Source organism: Microtus pennsylvanicus, chromosome 10 (genome assembly GCF_037038515.1).
Source record: "Microtus pennsylvanicus isolate mMicPen1 chromosome 10, mMicPen1.hap1, whole genome shotgun sequence".
NCBI lineage: Eukaryota > Metazoa > Chordata > Mammalia > Rodentia > Cricetidae > Microtus > Microtus pennsylvanicus.
The window spans coordinates 19,960,188-19,982,061 of record NC_134588.1 but is presented as its reverse complement, the minus strand read 5'-3'; positions in this window follow the sequence as shown (position 1 = coordinate 19,982,061).

The window sequence follows — 21,874 nt, the reverse complement described above, 5'->3', positions numbered from 1 at the left end:
GTGCATCTGCCAAACCTGGCTGTGTGTGCACAACTGTGTGTATGGGTGTGGGAGTGTGTACATGTCTGTGTACTTCAGAGTTCAATGGCAGTGGTCCTCCTAAGTTCCTTTTCTATCCTATTTGGAGAAATGGTCTCTCACTCAGCCTGGAATTTACTGTCTCAGCTAGACTGGCTGATCAGCAAGCCTCAGAGATCCTCCCTTCCCTACCTCAGCAGTGCTGGAGTTACCAGTGTGCACTGGAACATGGGACTTTTTACATGAGTGCTGGGGATCTGAACTCAGGTCCTCGTCCTCACACAGTAAGTTCTTCACCACTTTCCCAGCTCTGTGGCCCTTCAATTTTTCTTTTTAAATTTTATTTTCTCCCATTCCTTTGGAACAAGGTCTTTTGATCTTTCTGTGTCCACCTCCAAGTGGATTGCAGGTGTACACCATCACATCCAGTTTGTATGGTGCTGGGAATTGACACCAAGGCTTTGTGCAAATTGGGAAGGCACTCCACCAACTGAGCTACACCTTCAGATGCAAAGGTAGTATTTTTTTATGTGTTTTCTTCCCCATCAGTCTGAAAGGTTTCTTTTAAATACAAATAAGAGCCCTCATTCTTGGCCAGTGGGAACCATGGTCCTAGAATCTTCCACTAGATTTCACGGGTACTTTACTCTTTATATTGATTGACAGTACATATGTTATTAGGGCTATATCTATATCAGTGTGTAGGACCAACAAACTGCCTTGGTCCTACACATGGAATAGAGGTAGGTGGAGAAAACTAAGCTTAATGCTAGGAGTTTCTTTATTAACCAATGGTATTCACAGTGTACAGAGGGGAATCCCACATCATTTGGTGAAAAGATGAGGCTAGGACCATTGAACAGTGCTTCAGCATGATTCAAGGTATTGAAATTTCCTAAAACTATCTTGTTGGAGAGGGAAATTATACTGATGTACAAAGATGGTCTCTATATGATGACCACACCTTCACTCTATGCCATGCAATAGTTTTGAATGCTTCGGACATGATTGAAGAAATCAGAAAGAGAACAGAGTAATTTACTAAAGTTATAAAGGGATCAAAAGAAACTGCTGATTTTTTGTAAACATTGACGTCAGCTGTAAATAGAATAATACCAAATTCAGAAGCTAGACAAATAATAATTGAATCTTTGGCTTTTGAAAATGCTAATTCTCAATGCAAAAGGATAATTAGGCCTTCAAAGGCAAGATCAAAACTCGAGGAATGGGTCTGAGATATAGTCGATATTGAATGTATTAACTATGATGATAATTGTATAGGACAAGTGATTTTGAGAGACTTGAAGAAAAATCAAAATGTCAGGTGTTTTAATTGCAGCAAACAAGGTCATGTAAAAAGGGATTTTAGACAGTTCATAGAAACAAGGTTCTTATTATTGGAACAGAAAAGGAAGATTTTGGATTTTACTTTGAAAAGCATGTATGTGTTTAAAAGAGAGAGCCAAAATTTCTGTCTCATGTCAGAAGAGTCACCTGATATATGATAGAAGAAAAATCAAAATTAAGGGATTATTTTATTCTACTGACACTAATATCATAATTCTTTTGTTTTATTTTGACTCTTTAAAACTTTTCTTAAGGTATAAGTATCTCAAAATTTATAAGATTAATATATTAGTATGTATGTTATATATTCATCTTATAAATTTTTATATATTTGTATACATATATTACATGTTTGTAATGATATTAATAGTCATGTAGAGTACTAATTCTAGAAAAAGGCTTCATCTAGCTTCCTGTACATGATTTGGGGTCTGAGTCTCTATTAGGTAACTAGGAATTAAGTTTTTGTACTCTGGATTTACACAACAAATTATAGTCCTTTAACCTCTTTGTTATCATCACATATGACATTCAAAATGCTTAATTTTTCTTCAGTGAACCATGACCATGCCTAACAGTGATCTTTGAAGTCTCCAAAAGGAGGATGGGGTCCCACAACTATGATTCCACCAGGGCTATGGGATGCCACTGAGCTGTCAAATACTACCCACAGATCAGCTTTGGACTACAGACTGCTCAGGGCAATTTCAAGGGGGCTTGTTGACACGGTCCAGCCTCACAGACTAGTCTATCCAGAACTTAAGATAATCCTTGCATTTTCCCATTACACAGAGATTGAACAACAAATGATACTGCTAGCTCTACCAGGACTTGATAATTACCTCATTTTTTTCCAGGTCCCCTAAAGATGCCATTAACCCAGAGAGCAGGAAGTAATTTTAAGAACACAATGACTACATTACCAAGAGGCAGGGTAGGCAGTTTTTGGTCATTCAGTGGGTTATGGATATTTGTCATCATTAGAGTGGTTGGCTACAAATTGGTATTGGTAATGGCCAAGAAAAAAGCTGAACAAAGGTGACAGATTCAGGGTTCTTATTCTGAAAAGATAGAAGGGGGATATAGATATGATAGGATAAAAGTGGAGATTAGTGTATCTACTTTTAAACCAAAAGAAACAACTACTAGTCTTAAATAATTTACATTGGTATAGATTTTTGTATATTGATACAGAATTGAGGTTATCTTTGTTACACCGAATATATGTTTCTACTCTTGTTTAATATTTTTTGTATATTGATACAAATTTCAAGTTATTTCTGTTAGAACATACTGTACATACATTTCTACACTTGTTTAATGTATTGTGCCTCTACAGCTCATTTAACAATATAATAAAAATTTCTAGTCCCTGAAAGTTATTATTGCAAACTATTTAGGATAATAAAGAAATGCAAGTTAGTAGTTATTCACAATTATGGTCCAATTTGTAGTTATGTTAGGTATGTTTTCAGGGTCAAACAGTGATATGTTTTACATAGAAAGGTAGTCTTCAGATACTTCAGACATCTACAGAACATGGTATCTAAGATGTTTTTTTATAGCATCAGTCTCCTTTTTATGACATTGAGACATGCCTGCTCCTGGCAGCACCAATCTACTTCAGAGAAGATAATGTACATCGAAGAAACCCCATAAGGAGCTTATTTTATTTGGGGTAAAAGTTAGCTACTGGGCAAGAAACTGCCCTTGTCTTGACTACTGACAGTATGCTGTTCAAAGTGGAGAAGCAGGACATAAAAGAAAGTAACCACTAAACATTGCTAAGACAAAGTGGGACAGTCTTTCCCACCCTCCTCAACCTCTTAACATTTTTGTGCCCTTCTTCCATGACATTCCTGAGCTTTAGTAGAGGTCTGAACACTGAACAATCACATATTCTCAGCAATTCTACCAGTTATGAGTCTCTACATTAGTTACCTCCTACTGCAAGAAGAAACTTCTCTCATGTGAGGCTCAGATTAGCCAATCTATGGGGCAGGATTTCAAGGGAGGGACCATTTGCAGCTGACTCTTGTTAACATGTGTATGTGTGTTTATGATTTTTTCAGCAATGTAACTGTTAATAATTTGCTCCAGTAAATAGCTTATCACCTGCTCTTGTGCAAAATCCTAATTAAACCCAGTGGGACACACACACAAAAGGCATGAAAAAATAGGAATTGCCAATAAAAGGGGGGCCACAAGAGAGAGTAGTCAATAATTGTGAATAAAGAGTGAAAATGACTAAAGGCCATTATAAAAACACATAAAATCATTAAGCATTTTTTGTTGTTTTATGAGACAGGGTTTCTCTGTGTAGCCCTGGCTATTCTGGAACTCTACTCTATAGACCAGGCTGGCCTCAAACTCACAGAGATCTGTCTTCCTTTGCCTCCCTAGTGTTGGGATTAATGGTGTGTGCCACTACCACCTAGGTCATCAAACAACTTTTTAAAAAGTTAAAAACCTAAATATTTAGAAAGAATTAAAAACTGCGTGGATATCTGTGTGTGCCACATAGCAGTGTGCACCCAGAATTCGGAAGAGGTAGTCAGAATGCCTGCAGTTGAAATCACAGGCTGTTATTAACTGTGATATGGGAGCTCAGAAGTGGGGCTTGATCCTCTGCAAGATCAGCAAGTACTCTTAACTTCTGAGCCATCTCTCTAGGCCCTAAAGAACAGTTTAAAAATGTGTCTGTTCAACAAATTGGCAGTAGTGGGTGCTTTGCTAGGTCCTATGACCTTATGACTTTTTCTACAGTTGTTATTTCAAGTCATATATTTTCTTTATTCTCAAATATTTTCTTTTGGTGTGTGTTTAGTTTTTGACATTTATTTATTTGTCTATTCGGTAGGTATATATTAGACTTCCAAGGCATCCTTCAATGTGCACAAACTTTTGACCATCTGATGAACTGCATGCCCTTTCCTGACCACACACCTTTGGCAGGAGCAATAACCTCAGCTGGCACGAGGTAGGTATTTTCTCAACCTGCTTCAGTTGCTTGATTATACCCAGGAGCCTCCTGAGTTAGATCTCCAGCATGATCTAACATCTTCAATTTCCTTTCACCCCAGACTTCAACACAATAGCGTGTGTTTAGAGATGCATCAACATTGACAAGGTCTCATGCCTTCTTTGATTCCAATACATTAGCTTTCCCAGCAAATGTGTTCTTTCTTAGAAAATTAAGGATGAAATTCTCTTGGGAACTTAGAAATGATTCTGACTTCCAAGGGCAAATTACTTACAATCCTGAACTAATCATCTATCATGATCACATATTAGAGCTCAAGTTTAGAAATAGCATGTTAATGGCTGTAAAATTTCTCCTCTGGTTCTTAAAGTTTCTGCTGCTTGAATCATGACCATAAATAATCGATATTTTTATTAGGATGACCATCTTATTTTCCTCAACTTTGCTCATTAAGAATCAAAGTTTCTGCTAATACTTAATTTATTTAGGATATTTTCTAAGTATTTTGATGTTTTCTGGCTCTGCCTATCTCTTCCTTATATGACTGTCTACCTCAAAAGAATGCAAGGCAACTGGGGACAAAGGTCATTGGTGAAGTTCTTGCTGTATACACATGAGGACCTGAGTCCCAATCTCTGGCACCCATATGAAAAGGTGACCATGGTGGTGAGGAATGCTTGGGAGGCAGAGACAGGAAGATCCTTGGGATTGGGTAGTGAGTTTTTCCAGATTGGTGAGCTTCAGAGGTTGTAAGTGCCACAGTCTTCAAAAATAAAGTGGATGAACTAGGGAGATGGCACAATGGTTCTTGCACACCGTTCTTGCAGAGGACCAGGCCTAATTCCCAACACCCACATTTGGTGGTTCACGACCACCTTTAACTCCAACATCACCCAGCTTCAGGAGACCTGAGGCCTTCTGGATCCCCAAACACTTGTGCATAAGATACTGTATTAGTCAGGGTTCTCTAGAGATACAGAACTTAAAGAATGAATTTCTTCTTCTTCTTCTTCTTCTTCTTCTTCTTCTTCTTCTTCTTCTTCTTCTTCTTCTTCTTCTTCTTCTCTCTCTCTCTCTCTCTCTCTCTCTCTCTCTATATATATATATATATATATATATATATATATATATGGATTTATTGGAATGACTTGCAGTCTGTAGCCCACAATGGCTAGCAGTGAACAGAAAGTCCTAGAATCCAATAGGTACTCAATCCCACAAGGCTGTGTATCCATCTTAGCTGGTCTTCTGTATATGCTGGAATCCCACAGAAGTAGGCTCTAATGCCAGTGAAGGAATGGATGTGCTGGCAGCAAGGGCAAGAAGGCAAAAAAGAACCATTCTTTCTTCCATTGTCCTATATAAGGCTTCCAACAGAAGGTGTGGCCAGATTAAAGGTATGTGCCATCTTGCCTCAAGATCTGGAATAAAGGTGTGTCTTCCAGCCTCAAGATCCAGATCACATGTGTCCTCCATTGTGGGACTTTTGTTCATTCCAGATATAGTCAAGTTGACAACCAAGAATAGCCATTGCAGATACACAGTACACAGATTTCTGCCTTTGCTGCATATATACATACCTTAAAAACTATAGAGAAACCCTTAAAAATAGGGTATAGAGAGGAAGAAGAAGAAACCTAGTGTTAACCTCTGGCTTATGAATACGTATGTATGTATGCATATACATGAGCTCACATGTACCTTTCACACAAAAGAAAAAAAATCTGATATTAAAATATACAAGGACAAATGACTTACCTATGTATCAGGGAATTATAATAAAACAAAACAGGCCAGCAAAGACAACTCAGATTTCACACCGTTGAAGAGATTATAAGACATTTTGATTTTAAGTGGCCTGAAATTATTATTATAAACAAACTGATCATTTTTCTAACACTGGGTGACAGCATGATTATTTGGTTTTATTGCAAACTTCATAGATAAGCCCTTTAACAAGAGGAACCATGAAGTGACACAGTGAATTAGGTAGCTGGCAAGTATGGAAATAAAGAAACATTTACATGGCTGGAAATATCCTGACTAAAAAAAGCTTATTTCTGAGACGTGGGTAAGAATTTTTAAGAACAACAGTCTTTGAAATACATAATCGTGTTAGGGAGGCAGGATGTTGGGTTTTCTTCAATTTTTGATTTAGATATAAACTACTGGTATAAATATATGGAAAGCTGTTGCTTTGTAAATTGCAAAAGCAGGTGGGGGTGGTGTCTCAGTAAAGTACTTGGGTCCCTAAAATCCACACTGCATACCTGTAATACCAGCACTGGGCAGTGGAGACAGGAGACAGGCCACTGGAAACTGCTGGCCTGGCCTGTCAGTCTAACCAGTGAGAGACCCTGTCTCAGACAAAAGCTACTGATGATTAACTCCTGAGGTTGACTTTTGGCTGCCACGCCCATGCACATTCAGTTATACACAATATACACCACATACACACACACACTCAGGTGTACACACACAAATAAATCAAACAACAAAGCCATTAGGATGCATGCTCATATCAGTGTGTGCGCTCCTGTGTGTGCTTGCATATACTGGCTAGAGGTAACTGTCAAGTATCCTTCTTGGTCACTTTCTACCTTATTTTGTGACACGCTGTCTCAAGTCAACCTGGAGTTTGATGCTTTAGCTAAACTGGTTGGACAGTGAGCCCCAGGAATCCACTTATCTCTGCATCCTGAACGCGGGGATTAAAGATGTGAGGACCATCTCTCTTGACTTTTCTGTGAGTGCTGAGGATATAAACCCACACCTTCATGCTTTTGTGGCAAATGGTTTCCAGGAAGAGCCACTTTCTCGGGCTCCTGACTTCTCACAGAGGCGAGATCCTCCTTTTTTACAGCTTCTAACCAGTTCATATCTTACTTAGAGATGTGGATTCTCCTCAAAGGCTTTCAGTAAGAGGGGGCTAGAGTGGATTGCCATTCATCACGGCTGCAAAGGAGAAGAGCTCAGATGGTTCAAGTTCCTAAGCTCAGACTGACATTCACTCATCCACTTAAACCACACTTCCTGTGTGGCCAGCAGGTACCAGATATGAATTTAGTCACTGGATTTATTAGTTGACTGAATCTATGAAAAATAGATCTAAACCCTCCCTTCATATTCCAGGAAGAAAACCCTTACATTTTAAAGACAATCTGTTTAACATTGAATCTCCTCTAGGTTTGTGTACCCAGATTTTCTGCATATAGTATGACATCATCTCTTGTAAGGAGGCTCACTATTGTACAAGTACCAAAGGCCATGGACCCCATTGTCATGATCATCATTATATGTATTGTATCTACGAAATGAAAACCCTCCACATATATCTTTTAAATCATACGAATATATCATGCTTATTTCTGGAACTCTTCTGATTTGGGCTGTGATTTGAATTGAACCTCTTTTAATTAGAACTTATACACATCCTAGATAAAATGGAAACCGTTACAACCTGAGTAGGAAACTGAAATTACTGATCACAAGATGTGGTCTCAAGGAAACAACAAGACAATGGTCTAGTCAAAAGCTTGTCTGACATACGTGAAGTCCTGTGTTTGAACCCAGCATGGCATAAAACTGGGCACATTGACACATGTCTTTAATCTTAACATGCAGGAGATGGAAGCGTGAAGATCAGAGGTTCAAGGTCATTCTCAGCTATGTACTGAGTTTGAGACCAGTCCGGTACATAAGAGAATGCAGTCATTGTTAGAAAAAGTAAACTTTGCACATACAGATTAACCAGAGACTCTGGATTAGCTGTCGCTGAGCAGTGTGACATTCCTAAAAGGGTCAGGAACAGTATGGGGTTAGGAATGTTCTTTAAAAATGATTTCATTTATGTGTGTGGTCTATGTACACACATGTATTATGTAAATGCCCATGCCTGCAAGCATGCAGAGACCAGAGGAGGATGTTAAGTATCTTGCTCTATCGCTTCACCTTATTCCTTTGAGACAGGGTCTCTTACTAATCTAGATCTAGGCTGGTGGCCAGCAAGACCCTGCAATCCTCCTCTCTCTGCCTCCTACAAAGCTGGGGTTTCAGACACATGCAAGGCCATATCCTGCTTTTCATGTAGGTCTTCTGAATCTTTTTGTTTGTTTATTTATTTATTTATTTATTTATTTATTTATTTATTTATTTATTTATTTTCTTTTGTTTTTATTTTGGTAATATCTCTTTTTTTTCTTTTTTTTTAATTTTTTTTATTTTTTTTAATTTATTTATTTATTAAAGATTTCTGTCTCTTCCCCGCCACCGCCTCCCATTTCCCTCCCCCTCCCCCAATTAAGTCTCCCCCCAGCCCGAAAAGCAATCAGGGTTCCCTGTCCTGTGGGAAGTCCAAGGAACCCCCACCTCCAAATTTATTTATTTTTTAAAAAACTATTTTTTGTCATTATACATACCAATCCAAGTTCCCACTCCCCCCCCTCCCATTGTCTCCACATACCCTCCCATCCTACCCCTATCCAATCCTCAGAGAGAGTAAGGCACATTGCTTTGTGGAAGGTCTAAGGTCCTCCTTATTATATCTAGGCTGAGCAAGGTATTCATCCAAAAAGAATAGGTTCCCAAAAAGCCAGTACATGCAGTAGGGATAAATTCTGGTGCCACTGCTGGTGGCTCCTCAGTCTGCCCCAGCCACACAATTGTCAACCACACTCAGAGGGACTAGTTTGGTCCTATGCTTGTTCCTTCCAGGTCAGGCTGTATTTGGTGAGTTTCCATTAGCTCAGGTAGATTGTTTCAGTGGGTGTACCCATCATGGTCTTGACCTCTTTGTTCATATTCTCATTCCTCCAGTTTTCAACTGGACTTTGGGAGCTCAATCCAGTGCTCTGATGCAGTTCTCTGCCTCTGTTTCCATCAGTTGCTGGATGAAGGCTCCATGGTGATATTTAAAATATTCATCAGTTTGATTATAAGGCAAGTGAAGATTGGGCCCCTCTCCTTTATAGCTTAAGGTCTTAGCTGGGGTTATCCTTGTGGATTCCTGGAAATTTCTCTAGAACCAGGTTTCTTGTTAATCTTATCATGGCTCCCTCAATCAAAATATCTCTTTCCTTGCTTTCATCTCTGTCCTTCCTCCGTCTCGACTATCCCATTCCCTCAAGTTTTCCTCACCCCCACTTTTCCTTCCTCTTCCCCTTATACCCTCTATTCTATCCCCACTCCCTTGCTCCCAATTTTATCAGGTGATTATGTCTGTTTCAACTTTCCAGGTGGATCTATATATGTTTTTCTTAGGGTTCATTTTATTACTTAGCTTCTCTTGGATCATGAACTACAGGCTCAATATCCTTTGTTTATAGATAGTAGCCACTTTTGAGTGAATACATACTATATTCTTCTTTGGGATGAATGTGGGATTCCCCTTTGTATGCTGTGAATATCATTGGTTAATAAAGTAACTGCAGAGCTATAGGGGAACAGAGATAGGTGGAAAAAACTAAACTGAATGCTGGGAGAAAGGAGGCAGAGTCAGAGAGAAGCCATGTAGTCCTGCCAGAGCCAGATGCCAGAACTTTAGCCGGTAAGCCACAGCAACAAGGTGATACAAAGATTAGTAGAAATGGGTTAAATTAATATGTAAGAGTTAGCCAATAAGAATCTAGAGCTAATGGGCCAAGTAGTAATTTAAATAATATGTTTCTGTGTGATTAGTTGGTTCTGGGTAGCCAGGACAAACAAGCAGCCCCATTCAACAAGTATATATGTAACCCAAAAAACTCTACCAGAGAACTCCTATAGCTGATAAATACCTTCAGTAATGTGGCAGGACACAAGATCAACTCAAAAAATCAGTAGCCCTCCTATATACACATGATAAAGAAGCTGAGAGGGAAACCAGAGAAACATCATCTTTCACAATAGCCAGAAATAGCATAAAATATCTTGGGGTAAAACTAACCAAAGAAGTGAAAGACCTACTTGACAAGAACTTTAAGTCTTTGAAGAAAGAAACTGAAGAAGATACCAGAAAATGGCAAGGTCTTAGGAATCTGTATTAGGTCCTCATACTTGGACAGCAGGTGCTCTTATCTGCTGAGCCACATCACGACCCTTCATCCTAAGTGCTATTTATCACCACTGGAAACTTTCTTGAAGCCCTTAGGAGCAGCTCCCACCATTTTGTTTAGAGATAGTTTTCAGAGAAATGGTTTTTAGAACTCTTAGCATATTGTGCCAGCCACAGTTACTGTCCATTGACTCTTCCTGCATCCTCTGTCATCTTTCAAATATTATACTGTCACATATGCATGACAATTAATTATCTTGCTTGCATATGTGCACAGATTCTTGTTTGTTTCTTACTTTTTTTTTGATGTAGGATCTCATGTAGTTCAGGCTGACCTTAGAACTCTTATGCAGCTAAAGATGGCCCTGAACTCTTGATTCTCCTTTTAATTTCTCCTCCTGAGTGTTTGGATTTTAGGTAAACATTACAAAAACTCACAGTTTTATGCTATTCTGGGTTCAAACTGAGGGCTTCATGCAAGGTAGGCAGGCACTCTTCACCTCAGTTACTTCCTGAGCCCACTCTCGGTCTCTGCAACTAAGGTAAGGTTGTTATTATTTTTTGTTTGTTTATTCATTAATTTTTGGTAAGAAGTACACCGTCTCTATCTATGCATATTACATAGCCTATCAGAATACAATTATTTTACTCAGACAAGGCAAAATGCTATGACAAAAATATCTAACGTCTATTTGTTTATAATGACTAAAAGCAATAGACCTCTATATTTTATGCATGGAACCAAGTCTGGGGACTTGTTTGTGAAGACATCTCTCCCTGTGTAGATTTGAGGCCAGCTTCTTTCAACATGTCTTTTTTTCTCTCTTTCCCAGCGTTTTGTTTTACTGCTCAGCAAGCTTGTAGAAACTGAAAGATCCTGGAGAACTCATCCTTATTCTTCAAACTTGGCTGACACGAAAAGGTTATTTTCTGTCAACGTTGCTGGAGTTGAATCACACAGCTACACAAGGGATGGGAGACTGGGGATGTCATATTGCTCTGGGCACCTCCTAAAAATAAGTCTGTTCTCTGGAAGGTAGAAATAGACAGATGTGGTGTGTGTATGTGAGAGTGTGTGCATGCATGTTTTCAGGTGTATGGTCCCACCCATATTTATGCACATGGAAGCTAGAGGTTAACTTTAGATATCATCCTGGATTACTCTTTCTTACTTATCAAGGCAGGGTCTCTTGATGATACAGAGTTGAACTGTCTGCCTAGTCCAGTCAGGCAGCTTGCTCTGGGAATTCCCTTGCTTTCCTCTAGAGCGCTGGGATTCCAAGCAGACAGCTTGGTTTTTAAGTGGGTTCTGGGAATCTGAGATCAAGTTCTCATATTTGGGGTCAAAGCTTTCCCCTTTGAACCACCTCCACAGTCTTCCACAAATGGATGCTTATTGACTGCTGGTTGTTTCTGCCTAACACGAAGTATGGTTCAGCAAACACTTGTATTTATGTCAGTAGCAGAAATGAACCTGCTTCTCTTTCTCCTTGGAACAGAGCTATTTAACATCTCGGAAATTTTAGAAAGTTCCATGATGGAATGCACTAGGTTATGCATGTCTTCACCAACAACTTGAAGGATTGCTGATGTTTATCTAGGGAGATGTGAAGCAATTTAATATTATTAATTGCTAACAAACGGATAAGATTTACAAGAATTGTAAAAGCTTAAAGCGCCAAATAATCTTTCCTCACGCAAGAAAATTTATTATGCCATTATGCTTATTTCTATCAGGGCTCCTATATGCAATCACTGTTCGCTATTAAATTTTTATTGCACATTTAATTTATCTTTCCCTCTGGTGGGAAAACGTATTAGATAATTCATTTGACACCAATGTCTTATCCCCCTTTTTTTCCTCCCCACTTCTGCCCCCAATAATATATAGGCAGATATCTGTGTCTCAATATTAATTATACAGAAGCTAAAGAGAGTGACACTTGCTGTTGCCCAAAGGGGATCACCAGAACAGAATTAGCTAGATGGAGAACTGAGTGGACTTTCATTATAAACACCTATTTTAGTGTGTTATAAAGAATTCGGGAAGAAAAAAATCATTTATAAACTCCTGCTTGCCTTTCATCCATTATAAAAGAAGGCAATTTTGGTTTCCAGATACCAAATGCAGACTGCCTTCTAAAAGTTAGGGGTGGAGGTACTAGTTCTTTTATATCATGTTACAATGAAAGTGAATTTTTTTCCCAAAGGAATATACTTTCTACCTGAAAGCTTAACAAAACACAGTCTCTGGTCCTCTGCCAATCCCAAGAGCAACCAACAGCTGAAGATCAAAATGCTCTTTGTCTGTCATTGTTGACACCTTTCCCCATAATGAGGCTGTGTTCAAGGAGATGCTCTCCATTCCTATGCAAGGTAAGTCTTCTCCTGACTTTTAAAAGGGATCATTGAACAATCTAAAGCTTTAGTGTACCCCAGGGTTTGGTTAAACACTGTGACACGATTGTCACGACTATCAAAGCCTTGTCTGTGTCCTCAGGTGAGAGGATAAATTTGCTGGAACATGAGGAACCCTCGTTCTAGTGCCAAAGTGCACTTGCTTGTTTCTGTGCTTAACAGTGAGACTTGCATATCCAGTCTGCAGACCTCAGGAGGGAGCAGAGAAAAGTCCTGCTGTTACAAAGGGGCCTCTAATTTCCTTTGTTCTCCCTCCCAGGCAGATTCTTAGTTCATGTGCTCCCCAGAGAGAAGAAGTCAGATGAGACAATGTAGTTGGTCAAACAGTTCAAGAATTTAGTGAGGACAAACAAAAAGGCAAGAATACACTCTTTAGAACAGAAGGGTGAGCTGAGCAGCAAGGGCTGCATCATAGCAGGCTTTAATTCCCCCTCTTTGGCTATCACTTCCCCTGTGTCTTTCCTATTGATTGAGACTTTGGAGAAAGGGATATTTTCTCCTTGGAATCATTTTACGCAGAATCCAGTTTGCTACGAGGCAGTGGTTCTCAGCCTTTCTAATGCTGCATGTTGTGGTGACTCCCAACCATAAAATTATTTCATAACCGTAATTTTCCTACTGTTGTGAGTTGAAATGCAAATATCTGTATTTTCTGATGGTGACATCTGTGAAAAGGTTGTTTGACCTCGAAAGGAGTGCAGACCCACAGGTTGAGAACCGGTGCTATAGGGAGATGTATAATTTGCAAGAATAGGGATAGGGATTTAAGTGTCCCTAAAGTTAAAAAGAGAAGTTCACTAGGGGAAAGATCATAGCACCCTGCTCCCCTTGCTGGTAAATGAAGTTCCCGAAGGCGATTCAAGCTGACACGGTTGGAAATACCACTCCCCCCTGCTGCTGCTTATACCCTGTGTTTGGTGCCCTGAGCTAGACCATCTGGTGTTAACCAACAACCCTGTCTTGACCCTAGTCAGCCACCATATCTATCTTTACATTATATCTTAGGGTACATGTCTCCAGGGACAGATCCGACTTGAGTGGTGAGGGAATGAAGGTAAGACAAATGTGCAGACCCACAGACAGAAAAGTTGTGAGTAGGTGGGCTGGGCTCTCTGGTAGAGAGGGCTCAGTACCTTGGAAACTTAGTGTGTTCGTTATATATGGCTGAACAAAGAAGTGGGGTTATTACCTACAGCTGAATCAAGGAGACAGATTTAGCTAATTTTAGTAGACGTATCTCTATATAGGGTAACAGTCTTTATTTAGGTCAGTCATCTGGGGAGAGAAAGGTATGTGGTCATCTTCTACACTCTCTATCAATATCTTCACATGGCTTCCAAAGGAAGCCCCGCTCAGCCCTCTGAGCCTCACCCAGGGAAAGCTTTGCTACTCGCATGGGACTGAAGCATTGGAGTCCTTGACATGGCCATGCACATAGCAACAATACACACTCACTCAGGACTTCACTCAGAGCTCTCTCTGATTCCCACAAACTTCAACTGTTCTGGATGACTAAACCATCTTCATCACCATTTGTTCTTCATGTCCTATTTTGTAGAACCTATTGGTCAGTCCCTTCCAGAATTAATCTTTTACCCAACAATACCCCTTTCAGAAAGAATTTGGGGTTCCTTCAGGGTGATGCTTATGACATCAAACCACCTCTGTTCTTTCCATGGGAAACAGATTCTTTATTATTCATATTGAATGAATTTAACATACATGTATGTCAATGGTTATACTTGTGTGTTTACTTTAGACCTTTATGACCATACACTAGAGCTTCAGATGAAGCAGGATGTAAGTATGGTATTTGCAAGGTTTGGGTAGGTAGTGGATAGTTGCTTGAGACTTTATGTTTTTCACGATAATTTCTCCATCTTTTTTTTATTATGATACTATTTATTTGGCTATGAACCTATGGACCACAGGACGAATGCAGTTCAGTATAGATAGGGATGCAATCCAACACAAAATTATAATCTTACCTAAAACGTTATGACTATTTTTGGCAACTCAACTTGTAGGTAACAATATACTGTCACAATATCAGCAGGTTTGAGGTACCTAGGTGTGATAGGCATCTGAAGACGTTATCAGTCAAACAGAACCTAAACTTCCTTCTCTGTGTGTAATGAGGACATCGTCTGGCACTTTACAGTTTGTACAACCTTAGTCTACCAGCCAGAGTGGGGTCTGATGTGGTCCTGGTGCGCTCTTGAATTTCTTCTCTCTAAGTCTCCCTTTTGCCTCAGGAGCACCAGTGGGGCAAACTCTTCCCCATCACTCATTATTATCAGGAAGACTGTCAGGCTTCTTACTCCATTGGCCTTAGGGACTGTATCATTATAGGTGCCAACCAGCACCTGGTACTTATTAGGTACTTAATAAATCAAAGTTATCTGTCTTTATTACTTTGGGGAGTTTGTTCCTAAGTCTTAGGAACCTTTTCTACTAACCCATTTTCCTAACCTGATTCCTAAGGTCTGTCTGAGGTTTCTCAGGCTATGTGCATAAACACAGCACACACAAGTATCACAAGTATGCATACATACACACACACACACACACACACACACACACACACACACACACACACACACAATTATAAAACTGTCAAGTGGTTGTAAGTAAGTGAAGTCTACCCAAGCTAGGTTAAAGTGAAGGAGATATCTGGCATGGGAGTGGTTCTTGTTCTCTCTCTCTCTCTTCCTCCTTCCCTCCCCTTCCCTCTGTTTCCCTCCCTCCACACACAGCTTATTTATTATGTGTGCTTATGTTGTGAGCTGATGTAGAGGTCAAATGAGAACTTGCAAAAGCTGATTCACTACTTTTCCACAGTATGGATTCCAGGGGTGGAGCTGAGGTCATCAAACTTGATGACAAGCAACTTTACTCACTGAGCCATCTTGCCAACTTGGGGATGAATAGACCCAGATACAGAGGGACAGGAAGTCGCAAATTAAAAATGGTGATTGATCCCTCTATCTGTCATGGAGCCTGAGAACTTTTTCTGCATATCTGGTCCACTTCCTTAATTCCATTTTTTTTTGTAACATCTTACCTTCTTCTCATGTGCACATTTGTCACCCAATACATTGATCTTGGAAGTAACTATGGTTCACATGATACAGGCTAGAACTCAGTCTGCAAGAGTTTCTGGTTCAGATGCTGGAAAGATGGATGAGCTGCTAAGAGCAGCCACTGCTCTTGGGCAGGACCCACATTCAGTTACCAGCAGTCATGATAGGCAGCTCTCAACTGCCTGTCACTCCAGGTCCAGTACCATATCCAATACCCTCTTCTGGCCTCCGGCCTGCACTGACACTGAACACACACACACACACACACACACACACACACACACACTTTAAAATACAACAAATCTTTGAAGAGGTTTGATTCAATCACACTTCATCACCCATTTTAAACTTTCTGTCCTTTTTTTAGATTGTCACATTCAAACAGTGTCACCAAAGCTGCCTCTCAGTTGGCAATCATCCATTGTTCAAATCAGCGAATGGTAGCTGATCTGAAACTCTGTGGTATCATTTAATAGGAGTAAGTGATTTTCTTTATTTTATAAAGTGAAACCATGAATAATTTCATCCTTTGAGGATTAAGAGAAAACCAACACCAGGTACAAAGAAAGGGGGTGGGAAGGTTCAGGCCAGGTGAAATGAAATAAACGTGTTTTCCCCTGTTTCTCAAGGTTTTGAAATATTTCTTCTTCGTAAAATCTCATTTATATTCTGAATTTAAATTAGTTATACAATTTGTATAGTAGAAAACCATTTTTCTTTCTTTTGCTAAATAAATGTTGAATGAATATTTCAGGACTACCGATTTGTAAGGCCATCGAATGAAAGCTTCACTCGGGGCACTACGTCGTTCACACTGACCACAGCTACGTCTAGGACAAAGAGCTCGTTTGGGCTGGGAGGCAGCTCTACGGGTAGAGTGCTCACCATGCAAGCATAGGACCTTAGTTGAGATCCCCAGAACCCACAGAAATGCCAGATGCTCTGGCATATGCAGTGAAGGGCAGAGGCAAGCTGAGCCCTGGATTTCAGCAGCCAGTTAGGCTAGTAGAAACAGTAGTCAGGTTTAGTGATGGGTAGCTGTGTTAGTCAAGGTTGCCTGTCAATTTAGCACAGCCTACAGTTACATGATAAGGGAGACAGAAGGATTACCCAGATCAGATTAGCCTGTTGGTGAGTTTGTGGGACATTGTTTTCATTGCTAATTGACCTGGGAGGAACTAGACCAATGTTGGCGGCACCGTGCATAGGCAAGTGGTCCTGGGTTGTATAATCCTGTGAGTGAACCCACCAACAGCATTCCTTCACAGTTTCTGTTTCCAGTTCCTGCCTTGACATCAATCAACGATGGATTTCCATGGTAATATAAGGCAAATCAACCTTTCTCCCCAAGGGTTATTTTTTGGTCAGAATGTTCTATCATAGCAACAGAAGAGAAACTAGAACATGGCAGAGATGGACATTTAGATGGTTGTCTCCAGAGTCCATGTGAACACATACACACAAATCACACACATACACACACATATACATGCACACGATATACCACACCACACACATACTTGCACACATATATCATGCATATATGCACACAGATATATCACAATACACATTTATACACACACCACACACATGCCACATACCCCCTCCCCCCACACACTCACACACCTCATGGCTAGCTTGACCTATATTATCTCCTAAATCTATGCATACACGTTGGTCTAGCCTCTTATAGAAGAGCACTTAGTTCTGGCTGTCCTGTGTTACTGCTTGTGTCTCATATGGTCAATGGAAACATTAAATGGAAGAGCAGCTATCCAGATGAGGTTTAGGATAAGTTATACACCATTTGTCTCTGCTGATGTGATAACTGGTACCACACAGAGGCATGGAGAAAAGAGACCCTTGGATCTGAGCAGAAGCCCATCCTTTGTCACTGTGCTCTGCCCTTTGATCCTAGCAGGGCCATATAATGCCCCTCTGATTTGCTTTGCTATTGTTCATCTAGACAGAAAGTTCAATGGTCCACACATAAAGTTTCTTTTCTTTGTCTGTATTTTCTTTCCTTCCCGGTAGCTTTGGGGATCTGCTGGGATCTTATTGCATAGGTGACTTTAGGTTGCTAGGGTCCTTGCTTCAGCCTGCAGATTGGTTTTCTCCTTCAAGAGGCTTCCTTTCCTTATTTCCTATACACTTAGTATGGTATGGTGTTTTTGGAACAATTTTAATTCTGGACCACCGTTCATAGTCCACAGGGCACAGATGCACAGTGCCCCAGTATGGGAGGCAGGAGGCAGCCCCTCAAGGCCAGCTGTCTTCCGTGCTCTCTTCCTGTCTGTCTTGTGGGTCAGATGCCTCCAGTCCCCAGGGCTGTGATTCTCCATGCTGTCTTGGTGGAGAAACGAAGGATTGCATTGCTTAGAGATTGCTGGCCAAGGCTCTTGTCAGATGCACCGAGAACATCTGTCATGTGTGGAGGGAGGGCGAATGAAGGGCTCACCTTAGAAGCCAGGCTGTGCTTCCTTTCCTGGGTTTGTGTCACTTGTTATTAGTGTTGACAGCCCACAGCCACAGAAGCGGCTCCCTCCTGACTCTGAATTCTGTCCAAGGCTACACAAGCTCTCCTCCCTGGCAGCGCTTCAGCCTTGATGTTTGGGTGCCCTGTACAGCTCCAGCCTCTCTCGCAAATTTATCACCTCACAGTGACCCAGTTGCTCAATGCACAGTGCTATGTGTGTGTGCATGTACATATGTTCACATGTGTGTGCCTGTGTGTGTGGAGGGCAGAGGTCAACTTTGGATATTGTCCCTTTATTTTTATTTATTTATTCTGTTTTTGTTTGCAACAGGGCTTCCAGTGGCCTGAAACTAGTCAAGTAGCCTAGGCTGGCTGGTTAGTGAACCCCAGCGATTCACCTGTTTTTGCTTCTCCACCCCAGCTCTGATTACAAACACGGGGTCACTAAACCTGACAGTTTTTTTTTTTCACTTGGAATCTGGGGCTCAATGCGAACCTGCTAGACAAACACTTTTCCAGCTGAGTTTCCCACCCCCCCAAATCTACACAGCACTACTTTTGAGGTAACATTTCCCTGCCTAGACAAAGCCAGTGAACCTCATCCCACTCTGCAAGAAAAGAGGAACAGCTAGCTGTCGGGAGCAAATAAAGGAAATATTGGCACTTAAATCAGAGCGAGATTCTAAAACAAGGTCAACTCATTCCACTTTTAATCCAGGTCTTGTTTCCGCTCTGATGTTTTGCCTGACGGGTTCTCCAGGCATCGCTGTTTCCCACAGAAGTCCTTATTACTTGTAATCTTTCCAAACCAGAAATTGAGCGGAGCAAAACAAAATGAAGCAGACAGCAGAAAGAGGATCATTGAAATATTTCATAAATCCCAGTGTCCTGGTTAGCAAGAACTCTCAGCTTGACACGGCTTAGAAACCGCCTGGAAAGAGAATCTCTGTTGAAGGATTGTCTTTATCAGACTGGCCTATAAGGCATTGTCTCGATTGTTAATTGGTGTAGGAGGGTTTAGCCCACAATGGGAAAGTGACCTAGCCTGCTGTTTCTTATGAAGCTGGTCCTGGGTTGTATAAGCCAGCTGGCTGATCAGGAGCCTGCTTGAAGCACCAAGCAGCTTTCTTCCGTGGTTTTTCTTCAACTTCCTGCTTGAGGCTCTGCCTTGATTTTCCTCAGTGGTAGACTGTGACCTGGAGTTACAATCTAAAGCCTTCTTACCCTAAGTTCATTTTGGTCACAAATGAAACTAGAACACACAACTCCTCGATTCTCCACAATGCCTTCATCCGCTGCCCAAGGATCACAGACTGCTGTTGGTTCCTCCAGTATTCATAGATCCTACACGTGATTTAAATTTATAGAGCTCAAACTTATAGACCCAGTTTCCGAGCTTTTAAAAACTGTATATTTGGTTTGAAATGGTAGCTTAATTGGCACAATGCTCGTCATGCAGGCATACGGACCTGAGTTCAATCCACACACTCCATGTCAAGAAAACAAGGCATGGTGGCAAATGCTTGTAATCCCAGTGTTGGGGAAATAAGAACAGGCTGATCCCTGGGGACAACTGACCAGCCAGCCTATCTAATTAGTGACTTCCAAACCAGTGATATCGCTGCTTTCAAAAAATACGAGGGTCAGAGCTTGAAGAATGACAGCTGATATCGACTACTGGTCTTTGCTTGAACACACACAACACACACACACATTCACACACAGATACACACTCTGTACAGTTCCTCATCCTAAACTGCACTGTAGGGATCTTAGGGCAAACACTTTATATTACCCGGAAAATGCCCAAGGATAGAGTGGATTGGGCTTTGAACACTATTTTCAGTGACTAACTCAGAAGCAAACATAAGGAAAACGCTATTGGAGTAAGTGTTATTGATGTTGTTATAAAAAGTATTATTGATATATTTGTACTTCTAAGTCATTCCAGAAAAGTGATTTGAGTCAGCCTGTATATATCTACCCTTCTATCTACATACACACAATGGGATAAATCTTAAAAATAAAAGTGAAAAAAATGACAGCCAAGGGAAAATAAAATCAAGAAAACAGGCTAAGTAGAGGTTTGATCACATGTAATGAATATCATGAGACAATATTCGGTTGCTGGAAACAAGTCAAAATTGGTCATAAATTAAGCAGCAGTCAAAACATGAAGACACAATCTGATGCAAAAAGATGGTACCTCTGAAATGAATGCTAAGCAAAAGCAAAAAGGCATGTAAGTTTTGATTCTTCCATTCTATGAAATGACACGTAGTGAACTTCTAATTAGGATACCTGGGGAGAGGTTACCCCTTCCTGGTTAGCCTTATCTGTCAATTTTACACAGCCTTGATTTATCTGAGAAGACAACATCACTCGAGGAATTGTTTAGATCCAATTAGCCTGTGGTGATGTCTGTTGGCAATTGTCTTGATTGTGACTGATGGAGAAGACCTATACCCCCAGGAGTGACACCATTCTACAGGCAGGTGGTTCTGAAAAGTCTAAGAAACCTATAAGAATGGCCAATATCAAAAACACTGATGACAACTTATGCTGGAGAGGTTGTGGGGAAAAGGGCACACTTCTGCATTGCTGGTGGGAATGCAAGCTGGTACAGCCCCTTTGGATGTCAGTGTGGTGATTTCTCAGAAAATTAGGAAACAACCTTTCTCAAGACCCAATAATACTACTTTTAGGTATATATCGAAAGGATGCTCAATCATGCCACAAGGACATGTGCTCAGTTATGTTCATAGCAGCATTGTTTGTCATAGCCAGAACCTGGAAACAACCTAAATGCCCTTTAATCAAAGAATGGATAAGAAAAATGTGGTACATTTACACAATGGAGTACTACACAGCAGAAAAAAATAATGACAGCTTGAAATTTGCAGGGAAATTGATGGAACTGGAAAACATTATTTTGAGTGAGGTAACCCAGACACAGAAAGACAATTATCACATGTACTCACTGATAGGTGGTTTTTAAACATAAAGAAAAGAAAGCCAGCCTACAGACCACAATCCCAGAGAACTTAGACAAAATATGGTCACTAAGAGAGATTTACATAGATATAATCTACATGGAAAGTAGAAAGTATAAAAAGACAAGATCTCCTGAGTAAATTGGGAGCATGGGGACCTTGGGGGAAAGTTGAAGGAGAGAGGGGAGAGGCAGGGAGGGGAGCAGAGAAAAATGTAGAGCTCAATAAATATCATGGGAAAAATATCATAGCAAAAGTGCTTCCAAGATAGCAAGAGGCATCCTTTCCAGTTTCTGCCATGCTTCTTTGGCTAAGAAGTGAATTCCTTGGTTGAAGACAATGCTGTATGAGATAGCAAGAAGGTCTGCATTCAAGTGCTCCACTTGAGTTCGATCAGTTCTGGACTGTGACCTGGAATTGTAAGCTAAATAAACCCTTTATCTTCCAAAGTCGCTCTTGGCCAAATGATGGTCAAAACAACAGAAAAGAAATGAAAAGAAGTACCGACTCCATTTTAAAACAGAG